Source organism: Pelophylax lessonae, assembly GCF_965119305.1.
Source record: "Pelophylax lessonae genome assembly, chromosome: 8".
NCBI lineage: Eukaryota > Metazoa > Chordata > Amphibia > Anura > Ranidae > Pelophylax > Pelophylax lessonae.
The window spans coordinates 175,428,637-175,438,924 of NC_138775.1; the positions used below are offsets into that span (position 1 = coordinate 175,428,637).

At 45.7% G+C, this 10,288-nt stretch overlaps 1 pseudogene across 1 annotated transcript in view; it reads left to right on the forward strand.

Annotated features, from left to right (window-relative positions):
- LOC309562031 (RNA-binding region-containing protein 3-like) overlaps positions 1-9,921 on the forward strand; it is a 126,971-nt pseudogene extending 117,050 nt beyond the window's left edge. The window contains exon 15 of the transcript XR_014226212.1: positions 9,575-9,921. The product of XR_014226212.1 is annotated as an RNA-binding region-containing protein 3-like (transcript). The remainder of the gene's footprint in view (positions 1-9,574) is intronic.
- The last annotated feature ends 367 nt before the right edge of the window (positions 9,922-10,288 follow it).

The following is a 10,288-nucleotide window of genomic DNA, read 5'->3' on the forward strand; positions in this document are numbered from 1 at the left end:
CCCCTCTTTTGGGGTTTAGGTACTCTACTGCTATTCCACTGAAACTGAAGCAGGAAACAGGAAGCAGGAGGGTATAGACTGAGGGGACCACCCCCTGGGGTGGGGATATGTTAAAAGCTTTAATATTGACATATTCTGTTGCCTAGCTACTCCTACGGAGCAAAGTCTAATACCCCCATTGTGACGAATATGAAGATGGCGGCGACTGTCGGAGGAATCAGAGAAAGGAATTTTACAGGTAAGATTTTACAAAAATTCAGTTTTTTTGTTTATAGCGCAAAAAGTAAAAATCGCACAGGTGATCAAATACCACCAAAAGAAAGCTCTGTTTGTGGGAAAAAAAGGACGTAAATTTCGTTTGGGTACGGCGTCGCATGACCGCGCAATTGTCAGTTAAATTCGTACAGCGCCGAATCGCAAAAAGTGGCCCAGACGTAAGACAGCAAAATGCTCTAGTGGTAAAGTGGTTAAAATAAAAAATAGGGTAAGAAAGAGATCCCTTTTTATATAAACTGTGATCCCAAATACGAGATGCTGGAGCAGTACACATACTAAGGATTCACTGAATTACCTGAACAAGTCAGGAGCACGTTCTTAAACAGTCAAATGGCATGTATGGGCCACATGGCTGAGGTAAACTTGGCATCTACATAGTGCATGAGCCACATACAAAAAATAAACCAAGTATTAAGAAAAAATAAAAATAGGAGGTAATAACAAAACAGAGAATTCAAGTAGGACCTCTAAATCCTAAAGGCTATGAATATAGCTTAGAGAAGCAAAAGAGACGTCACAACATAGCTGACTTCAATATGAGGAGGCAAAGTTTCTAGCCAGCTGGCTGCATCCAGAGTGTAATCAGGGAACAGCAGCAGCTTAGCATTTTGATGGTGCAGATCCTCGGTGCCTCGGGCTGCCGACAACGCTCCATCATGATCCCGGAAATTCATTAGCCTTAACTGGACGGCCTCGATCTTATTAGTCCGCACCGCTTGACACGACGTAATAGCCACCATGACCTCGGTATGCCCGGCGGTGAGGAGTCGGGCGTCTCCACAGGGTCAGTCTGCAAAGCCATATTGGAATGGCCCGCGGGAGACTCTGCCGAGAAAAGGCCCAGGACTCACTGGCGTGTCCGCTCCCGGTGGGAAATTAAGCTTCTTTTAAGGCATACAGAGCTAGAGTAGCGTTGTTGCAGAGCGAAAGGGGGCCCAAATAAATGAAGGATTCAGGTTATCTCCAGCAGAGCTTCGGGAAACACATCTCCTCAGTCGGCCATCTTGGACATGCCCCCAGCTGTTGTACTTTTCATTTTAGTTAACACACTGACTTCTTTAAAACCCCTCTATTGTGTTTTAAACAGGCACTGTTGCCAGTCTACTCATTTCAACAATCAGAACATTTTCTGATAAAATTTTGTGAATTTAACATCCATGCTTGTTATCTACCTGTTACAGGCCCCCTTTTGTAGACATCCAAAAGCCCTGAGAATGTTCCTGGGTGCCGCCATCTGGAACATGATGTGGACAGCCCCAGCTGACTCAGAGCTGTCATTCAACTAACTCTTGTATTCCCTTTCACTTCTCCCCCAACAGCTACATAAAGGGTTATCTAGGGAGTTAGAGGAGCTGGGCCAGCATAGAAAGTAATTAGACACTCCCAGAATGGAAGAGGGCTATGAGAGTAACGAGGAAAGTAGCTGTTCTAAGAAATTGTTTCTCTGGAGTAGTCAAACTAGCCAGTACAAAGGCACATTACATAATAAGTAACAAGTAAGCAATTAAAAATACCCCCTACAGGAGTGGGACACTAGGCAGGAAAAAACGCTACCACGCCAATGGGACAGTCCCAGGGGATACTCCCACTTCCTGCTATAGGCACCCAGTTTTTTTTTTTTCTGCCTAGTCAGAGTAAGGACCTTGTGCCTTGCTGGGATCTCTGGTCCTAGCAATATTGTCTTTTTTTTTTTTTTTTAAACTGATTTTTTTTTTCCTCTCCTTGTTCTTTTCTGTTTCTGTGGAAACTACAATCAACTGCTGGACTGGGCGACGGACTGGATATTCTAGATCCTTATGGTCTCCCAAGTCCAGCCAGTGAGCGCGACCTGACCTCCGCTTTGTGCTAGGTCGGCCGCAACATAGCCCCACTGGACAGGGGCTGGCCAGAAAGTTAAATGTCTCGCTAGGACCCATAGACCTGGTCACGACCTGAGTCGCAGCATGCCTCTTGCCTTCAGCACCCCCATTCCGATGGTGCAGTGGTCTGTCTGGAGTGGTGCCCACCGGGTTTCCATGGTGTGGTAAGTAGTGTCCCCCCTTCCACTGATGGCCTTTTGGGAATGAACGTGGGCCCCTCCCTGGGACGGTCGGACCCCTTGGTTCTCTTCCTTCCCACATAGCATCCTTCCTCATTTATCGGGGTACCTCTGTGGCCCACTCCCCCATTTATCCACACTTAGCTCCCCCTCCCCCAGAGGTGGCCATACATGTAATGTCTGTATGGGGGTGGTCCTGGTGTGGGGGGGTCCTGCCAGGGCCCCTCCTTACTGCCTTTTCGTTTCTGGGGGTCCTGGGCACCGCGTGTAGCCGCCATTTTGTTGTGAATGACTGCTGTATATATCGGCAGCCATGTTTCTGTAGTCCGGTGGCAATTTTCTTGTAGTTTCCCATTGCTATAAAGCCGTGGCCATGTTTTTGCAGCATAAGGGGTGGGGATTCGGCGGTGGACCTCTAGTGTTCTTTCCTGAACCTTCTCTTTCTCTCTGATCGCCCCACGGCATGCAGCTTTGGTGCTCTGCTCTGTACCTGAGTTGGTGGTGGTGAGTCCCTGTGGGTGCAAAACGGCCTCCCTCTTTCTGCTATAGCAGGAACTTGGTGCGCTGGGACTTTATTTTATTTTATTTTTTTAGCAGTATTTTTTCCTTTTTTTGCTGGTGGTCCCGGAGTTAACCCATGGAGTCCCTGGAGCATGTCTCCCCGCCTGACCCCCTCTCAGGGGCTGCGGGGCCCTCTGGGTCCCAGTCTTCTTTGTCTGCTATGATGGCGGTCCTAGAGTCACTAGTGTCCAAGGTAGATATGGTCCTGCAAAACAGGATGGGCAAAAAGCGTCCCCCGCCTTCACCTGCATCCTCTGTCACCTCAGATTCTGAGGTTGACCTGGCCGACGCGAGTCTTCCTACTGGGTCTGCGTCCAGGCACCCTGAGTGCTTTGATAGTGACAATGATTCGTCTTCCACTATGGTCGCACACGAAAAGGCGCTAGTGGATGCACTGATCGTATCAGTGCTTGAAACATTTAAACTGAAGGATGCAGCTGCCGGTACATTTTGGTACCCGCAGATCCTCAAAGATGACAAAGGTTTTCCCCATTCCCGCCTATGTTGACAAAATTGTCGAGTCAGTGGGGTTTCCCTAAACGCTCTGTCAGGGTGCCTAAGCATTTCGCTAAAAGGTATCCCTTTGAAGAGTCCCTGAAAAAAAAAACCTAACCGTACCGCCTATGGTGGATTCTCTGGTTTCCAGGTTAAATAAAGCCACCCTTCTCCCGGTGGAGGACTCTGTCTTTTAAAGACCCTTTTGACAAGAGAGCTAAATCTCTGGTCCAACACCTTTTTACAATGGCCGCTTCCATCCGTAGACCAGTGTTTACCATAACTTTGGTTTCCCAGACCTTCACGGAATAGGCAAAGCTTATGGGCCAGGATTTGGAAGGGGAACAGATTCCCCCCAACCTCGTGGAGCTGGCGGCTCAGTTGATCCAGGGATTGCTGTTTATCTGTGATGTCTCTCTGGATGCGGCTCCCTTAGTCTGCAGGGTATCTGTAACAGCGGTGATCCTTGGGCGCATGAAATGGCTCAAATACTGGTCTATGGACCAGGTTTCCAAGAAGGTCCTGTCTGATCTCCCTTTTGTAGGAGATTGCCTGTTCGGAGGTCCCATGGATGAGATCATTAAGGGGCTCACAGGGGGAAGGTTACTCTTCTCCTGCAGGCTACCAGGAGCAAGTAGTTCTGTCGCAAACGTGGCCCTTTCGTCTCTGCAAACAAGCGGCCCTTTCATTCCTCAGGATTTCAGGAAAAGGGATCATCGAAACGAATTTGAACCCCCTCTGGAGGTTCAAAGAGGCCGTGGTGTGGTAAGCTGAGGGCGGGTCCCTCCAGACCCACAGATAAGCCCTCTTCTGCCTGACGGGACACCCCCACCCGTATCTGGGGTGGGGGGGGGCGAATTTTGCTTCTTTAAGGACCCGTGGACCTCCTTGATTCAAGACAGGTAGGTCCATGAGCTAATTCGGTCTGGTTATAAGATCGAGCTTCAGTCTTCGCCTCCAGCAAGGTTCTTTCCTTCCAACGTGCGTTTGTCGCCAGATCGCCTGCGAGGTCTCCTCGGAGCGGTGCAAGATCTTACAACGGGTCATTGTACCGCTTCAAGAATCTGAACACTTTCAAAACCTATTTTCTGTGTCCAGGAAGGAAGGCAAAGTTCATCCAATCCTGGACCTCAAGGACTTGACTTCTTTGTGCTGGTACAAAAATTCTGGATGGAATCCATTTGCACGGTAGTGGCATTCCTTCATCAAGGGGATCTCCTGGCCTCTATCGATATCAAGGATGCTTACCTTTATATCCCAATATATATCGGGCATCAGCGCTTTCTTCTCTTTGCCGTGGGCACGGAGCACTATCAATTTGTGGCGTTACCCTTTGGTCTCACCTCAGCTCCTCAGGTGTTCACAAAAGTTTTGGCTCCAGTGTTAACATTGCTGCGGCAGAGAGGGATTGCGGTACTGGGATACCTGGACGATCTCCTTCTGCGTGCAGAGTCTCCGATTTGTCGTAAGACAACCTGAACATTACTGTGCGAACCTTGCAAGAGTTTGGATGGGAACTAAATTTCCAAAAATCTTCTCTAGTTCCATCCACCAAGTTGGACTACCTGGGTCTGACCCTGGATTTGGCCTCAGCCCGGGTGTTTTTTCCAGGGGAGAAACTGCAAAAGCTGCAGGATGCGATTTGGGTCATGTTGTCCAACAGTTGCATGCGAGTTCTGGGCCTGATGGTGTCTACCTTCGAGGCGGTTCTGTTTGCACAGTTCCACACACAACCTTTGCAGAGAGATTCTTGCCAAGTGGGACAAGAATCCACAGTCTTTGGACAATCTGATTCTGTTGAGCTAGGGCACAAGGGGGTCCCCAATTTGGTGGGTTTGCTCTCCGGTGCTTCGTCAGGGAAAATCCTTCCTTCCCCTATACTGGACAGTAGTCACCACGGATGCCAGCCTGTCCAGATGGGGAAGACGTCTTTGGCACGGTTTGTGCTCAGGGGGTTTAGTCTCTGGAGGAGTCCAGACTTCAGATCAATTTACTGGAACTTTGGGCGATCAGACTGTCTGGCTCATTGGACGGACCATCTTCAGGGGTGCCTAGTGAGGATTCAATTGGACAATGCCACGGCCATGGCATATTTTAATCACCAAGGGGGCACAAAGAGTCTCCTAGCAGCTTGGGATGTAGCAGGCATTCTAAGGTGGGCAGAACGTTTCGTTCCAGCCCTCTCGACTATGCATATTCCAGGGGTAGAAAATTGGCAAGCGGATTACCACAGTCATCAGGCCTTGGACCAGGGAGAATGGTCACTTCATCCGGAGGAGTTTCATCCGTTGTGTCTCCGGTGGGGATCTCCTGAGGTGGACCTGTTGGCCGCTCGTCTCAACAGGAAGGTGCAGAGGTTTGTGGCAAGGTCTCGGGATCCTCTGCCCGACACCACAGATGCGCTGGTGGCCCACTGGGCCCAGCATCGCCTGATATATGCCTTTCCTCCTCTAAAACTTCTGCTGAGGATCGAGGTAGAAGAGATTCCGGTTATCCTAGTGGCCCCAGACTGGCCTCGCCAGTCTTGGTATGCAGATCTAGTATGGCTGGTTGCTGATGTCCCTTGGAGACTCCCTCTCAGAGAAGACCTATTGGCTCTAGAGCCGAGCTTCCATCCTGTTTAAGTCACTGGCTTTAACGGCTTGGCTGCTGAAGGATAGGGGGTTGTCAGACTCTGTGATTCCCACGCTGTTAAAAGCTAGAAAATCTACCTCTAAGAAAATTTACCATCGCGTCTGGAAATCATGCATTGCGTGGTGTGAGTCTCTGGGGGTTTCCCCCTTTCCTTTTCGGTGACTCGAATTTTGGCATTTCTTCAAAGAGGTGTGGAACAGCGCCTTGCCTTGGGTACCATCAAGGGCCAGGTTTTGGCCTTGGCGATTTTCTTTCGATGTCCCTTGGCTATGCACTCTTTTGTTCACACTTTTGTTCAGGGGGTTCGCCACTTGGCTCCCCCAGTGCGGTCTCCGTTGCCTCAATGGAATCTCAACTTGGTTCTATCGGTTCTTCAGAAAACTGCCTTTCAAAAATATTTGCAAGATTCCTCTGCTTACATTGTTCCAGAAGGTAACTTTCTTGGTGGCTATTACTTCTGCACATAGGGTGTCGGAGCTGGCAGTTTTGTCTTGTCGTTCACCTTATTTGGTGGTTCACAGAGATAAAGTGGTGCTTCACCCTTGTCAGTAGTTCCTTCTTAAGCTTGTCTCTGGTTTCCATCTGAATGAAGACATTGTGTTGCCTTCCCTGTGTCCTAAGCATGCTAAGGAGATTGCCTTCCATTCTCTGGAAGTGGTTCGGAGATCAGGGTTTACTTGGCTGCAACTGAGTCGTTTCGAATATCAGACTCACTATTTGTCCTTGCGGATGGTCCTCGCAAGGGGTTGGCCGCGTCTGCCATGACTATTTCCAGATGGATCAGACAGACGGTGGTGCAGGCCTATGCAATCAAGGGTCAGGTTCCTCCTTTACCTGTTAAGGCGCTTTCTACATGGGCACTTAGTGCCTCCTGGGCCTTCCGCCATCAGTGATGCAGGTTTGCAAGGTGGCTACTTGGTTGTCTGTACACACTTTCACAACATTTTACAAAGTAGATGTGCTGGCATCTGCGGATGCTGCTTTTGGCTGCAAGGTTTTGCAGGCTGCTGTTGAGAGGACTAGTCCTCCGTGAGGGTGCATGTTTCAGGTGAGCTCCAGTTGTTCCTGGTTGAGCTCCATGTTACCTGTTTGGCTAGGTTTAGCCTTTTTGTAATTTTTTTTTCTGCTGTTTTTCCCATCCCTCATGTTTGACATTGCTTTGGGACATCCCAGTGGTCAAGAGGATTCTGGAGCTGTGTACGTCAATGAACGAAAGAGTAAATTGGATTTTTGTCTTATTGTAAAATCCCTTTCTCTGATGTTCATTGATTAAAGCTGTGTCCGTCAATGAACATTAGAGAAAAAGATTTTACGGTAAGGCAAAAATCCAATTTTTCTGTGCTTCTACCTGCATTTTGTTAGGATCTCTTTAAAATGTTTGTAGGCGACACATTACGGAATAGCTGTTTATTTTTCTTTTTATATTTGTTTCTTTTTAAGTTTTGTGTAACTTCATTAACCTTTACAAGTAGCAAGACCACATGATTGGTTTGAAGTTGGACCTCTGTCTCCTTTTTATATTACATTTGCTAAAAATCTGGGAGAAGGACTAAGGAGAAAATGGTACAGGCTCAAACGCAATTGATCCAGAGGGGCAGCCACATATGCTATGTGTTTGCAGGACCATCCCAGTACTAGACTTATAAAATGTTTTTCATTACCATTTTAAGTATTTTTAAAGAAACTTGTAGATAGGGCGAAAGATGTAGAATGTTCCAAAATGCCTTGGCACTAGCTAGAATCTTTAAGCCTTTATTCACACTAGCATGACTTCTCATGCGACTTTGGGCATGACAAGTCACAGCTATTCTTTTCAATGCCACCAGTTCAGGCTGATGCAATTTAAGTCGCAGAGATTTTGGAAAGATGTCTGCGCTACTGGTGCAACTTTTGGTGCGACTTTGATCCATTGAGTGTAAAGTCGCATCAGTTGTGCTCCAAAGTCGCACTGGAGACATGTCAATGTGAATGGAGCCTAACACTTTTTTTATCACAGGAAAAGTGAATAGGAATTATTTGAATTTCATTTGGAAACTTTTGTCTGTTAAAGTGGAACTAAAGTCCACAGATACCTAACTTCCTTCACTGGTGCTAATATTGGTTATCAGCTTCCTCTGTGTATCCGGTCTAAAGCCATCCTGATTGTCTGGTGGGGTATGATGCAACTCCTGTATAACTCCCACGCATAGTGTACATTCTAAAGGATTGCAAACATGCTGGTCAGTTTGTTTTATTGCAGAGGAGATATAGTATGTTTCTTCTGCGATAGTTTGTCTGCTTGCAGTTTTTAATATTTGCTCTTTAGTTCCACAGAAACAGTGCTGACTTTACAGAGAAAAACAAGTACATGGTGATCTGTTAACCTTATTGTCAGTTTAGCTGCTGACTGAAATATATGATTTCCTAGCTGACCAAGGTTTCCACTCACGGCCAAGAAAAGCCTTGTATATGTCCAAAATGTGGAAAAAAGTGCAGCGCTAATAAATACTAGCAATATAAACGTGTGTGTGTATATATATATATATATATATATATATATATATATATATATATAAACCAAGAAAGGTAAATACAAATAAATTGCAAAATGAATAAAAGTGAACATCAAATCAACAGTCCCATATATGAAGTGAATATATGTCCGCTTGTTAAGCTAGAGTAGACATTTTCTGGGCTAGGTAAATTGACACAGACATTGGACAATTGGCACATAGCAAAGTGTTGGGGTTATGTGCCTGACAGTATCTGTTCTGGTCATAATCTTCAAGTAATTGCTGGCATATCCTTCCCCTATTCTAAATCACATCGCTAACACCTTTACGTCTGTAAATTAGCCATATGATAATAAGAAAAACCCTTAGTTTGGTTAATGCAAGCTTATCCTTAAAGTGGTTGTAAACACTTACATATACTCAGTTAAGTGACTAGCCTCAGATGATACACAGAGATAAAAACAAATCTTCCTACATAAGTTGAAGTGACTAGCCTCAGATGATACACAGAGATAAAAACAAATTTTCCTACATAAGTTGCAGCTGTTTATCTGCAGCCATTCAAAGTCCAGAATTCTATAACTTGTCTGAGCTGTTTTAAAAAGTCAGGAGGAGAGCCAAAGTTACAGTTTACAGAGCTCAGTGAGTAGAGCTCTGAGAGCTGATTGGAGGGAAGAGACACCCGCCCCCCCTTCACACAGGAACAGACCAGAGGCTGTCATTCAGCCAGAGCTCCCTCCCCTGGCACCATTTTTCTCTTGGTGTCAGGAAAACTTGTCAGAAGTGACTCATGCTGATAGCAGAGGAAGGAAGCAGAAAACAGAAATGACATGTAGTGCTCCTAATTGAGACAAGTACACACTGTAGAGGGATATGCTTTGTTCATATTCCATGCCTGAGGTTTACAACTACTTGAAGCAAATTTAATTAGCTGGGACAGGAGCAAAGAAAAAAATAGAAGTTAAAAAAGATCTCCCTGGAAGAGAAACTGGTGCAGGGCTCGGCAGTCTGTATTATGTCTTCTGTCCAGCATAAAAATATAGCCGTGAAAACAGTTTTGCTGTTCTTCTCCTTAAAGATGACCATGAAACTGCTGTTTGGGCATTCAGAGTGTATCCTTTCATGTTGTATCCTTTTTAATATATGTAATTCCCAGCTAGATTAAAGAAGTAAGCTTCCTTATGATTTTAGTTACTTCTAATCATATTTCTGTTACATTTTAATGCTTCATAGTGATGTTTCTATACTGGTCTCATTCACAACATTTTCCCCTTATACATTAAACTGTAAACCTTATATAAAAAAGCAGGCATTACTGGAAGGCTTTTTCTTGCACAATTATAGCATAATGGTCTGCTAGATGTATATTGCCACACTGAAGAGCCTTTCCAAACCGCTTGCTTGAAAGACACTGGATTCCACACTTCAAATCACCAGGTGGTATCATAAAAGCCTTGGGGTCCCCGTTAATGGCAGTCCTCATGTATTGCACAGTTCAGCTGCCACTGTTCCAGATTTTATCTATAGCACGGCTTAAAATATTATTGTATATCAATTCAAATATAAAATTATTCTCAACATTTGGGTGGACCGACTTGTGTAAACGCCAAGTGGCTGCTTCTTACTTGGGGCACCATGAAAAAAAAAAACAAAAAAAACTATATATTGGTTAGTTTTCATTTCTGAGCACTGAAAAAGCTGATACAATTACTAAAATGTTATACTTCTACTTTAGATAAAAAGGGCTTGGCATGAAGGTTCTTTTTAAGCTGAACTCTGCCCACCCCCCACC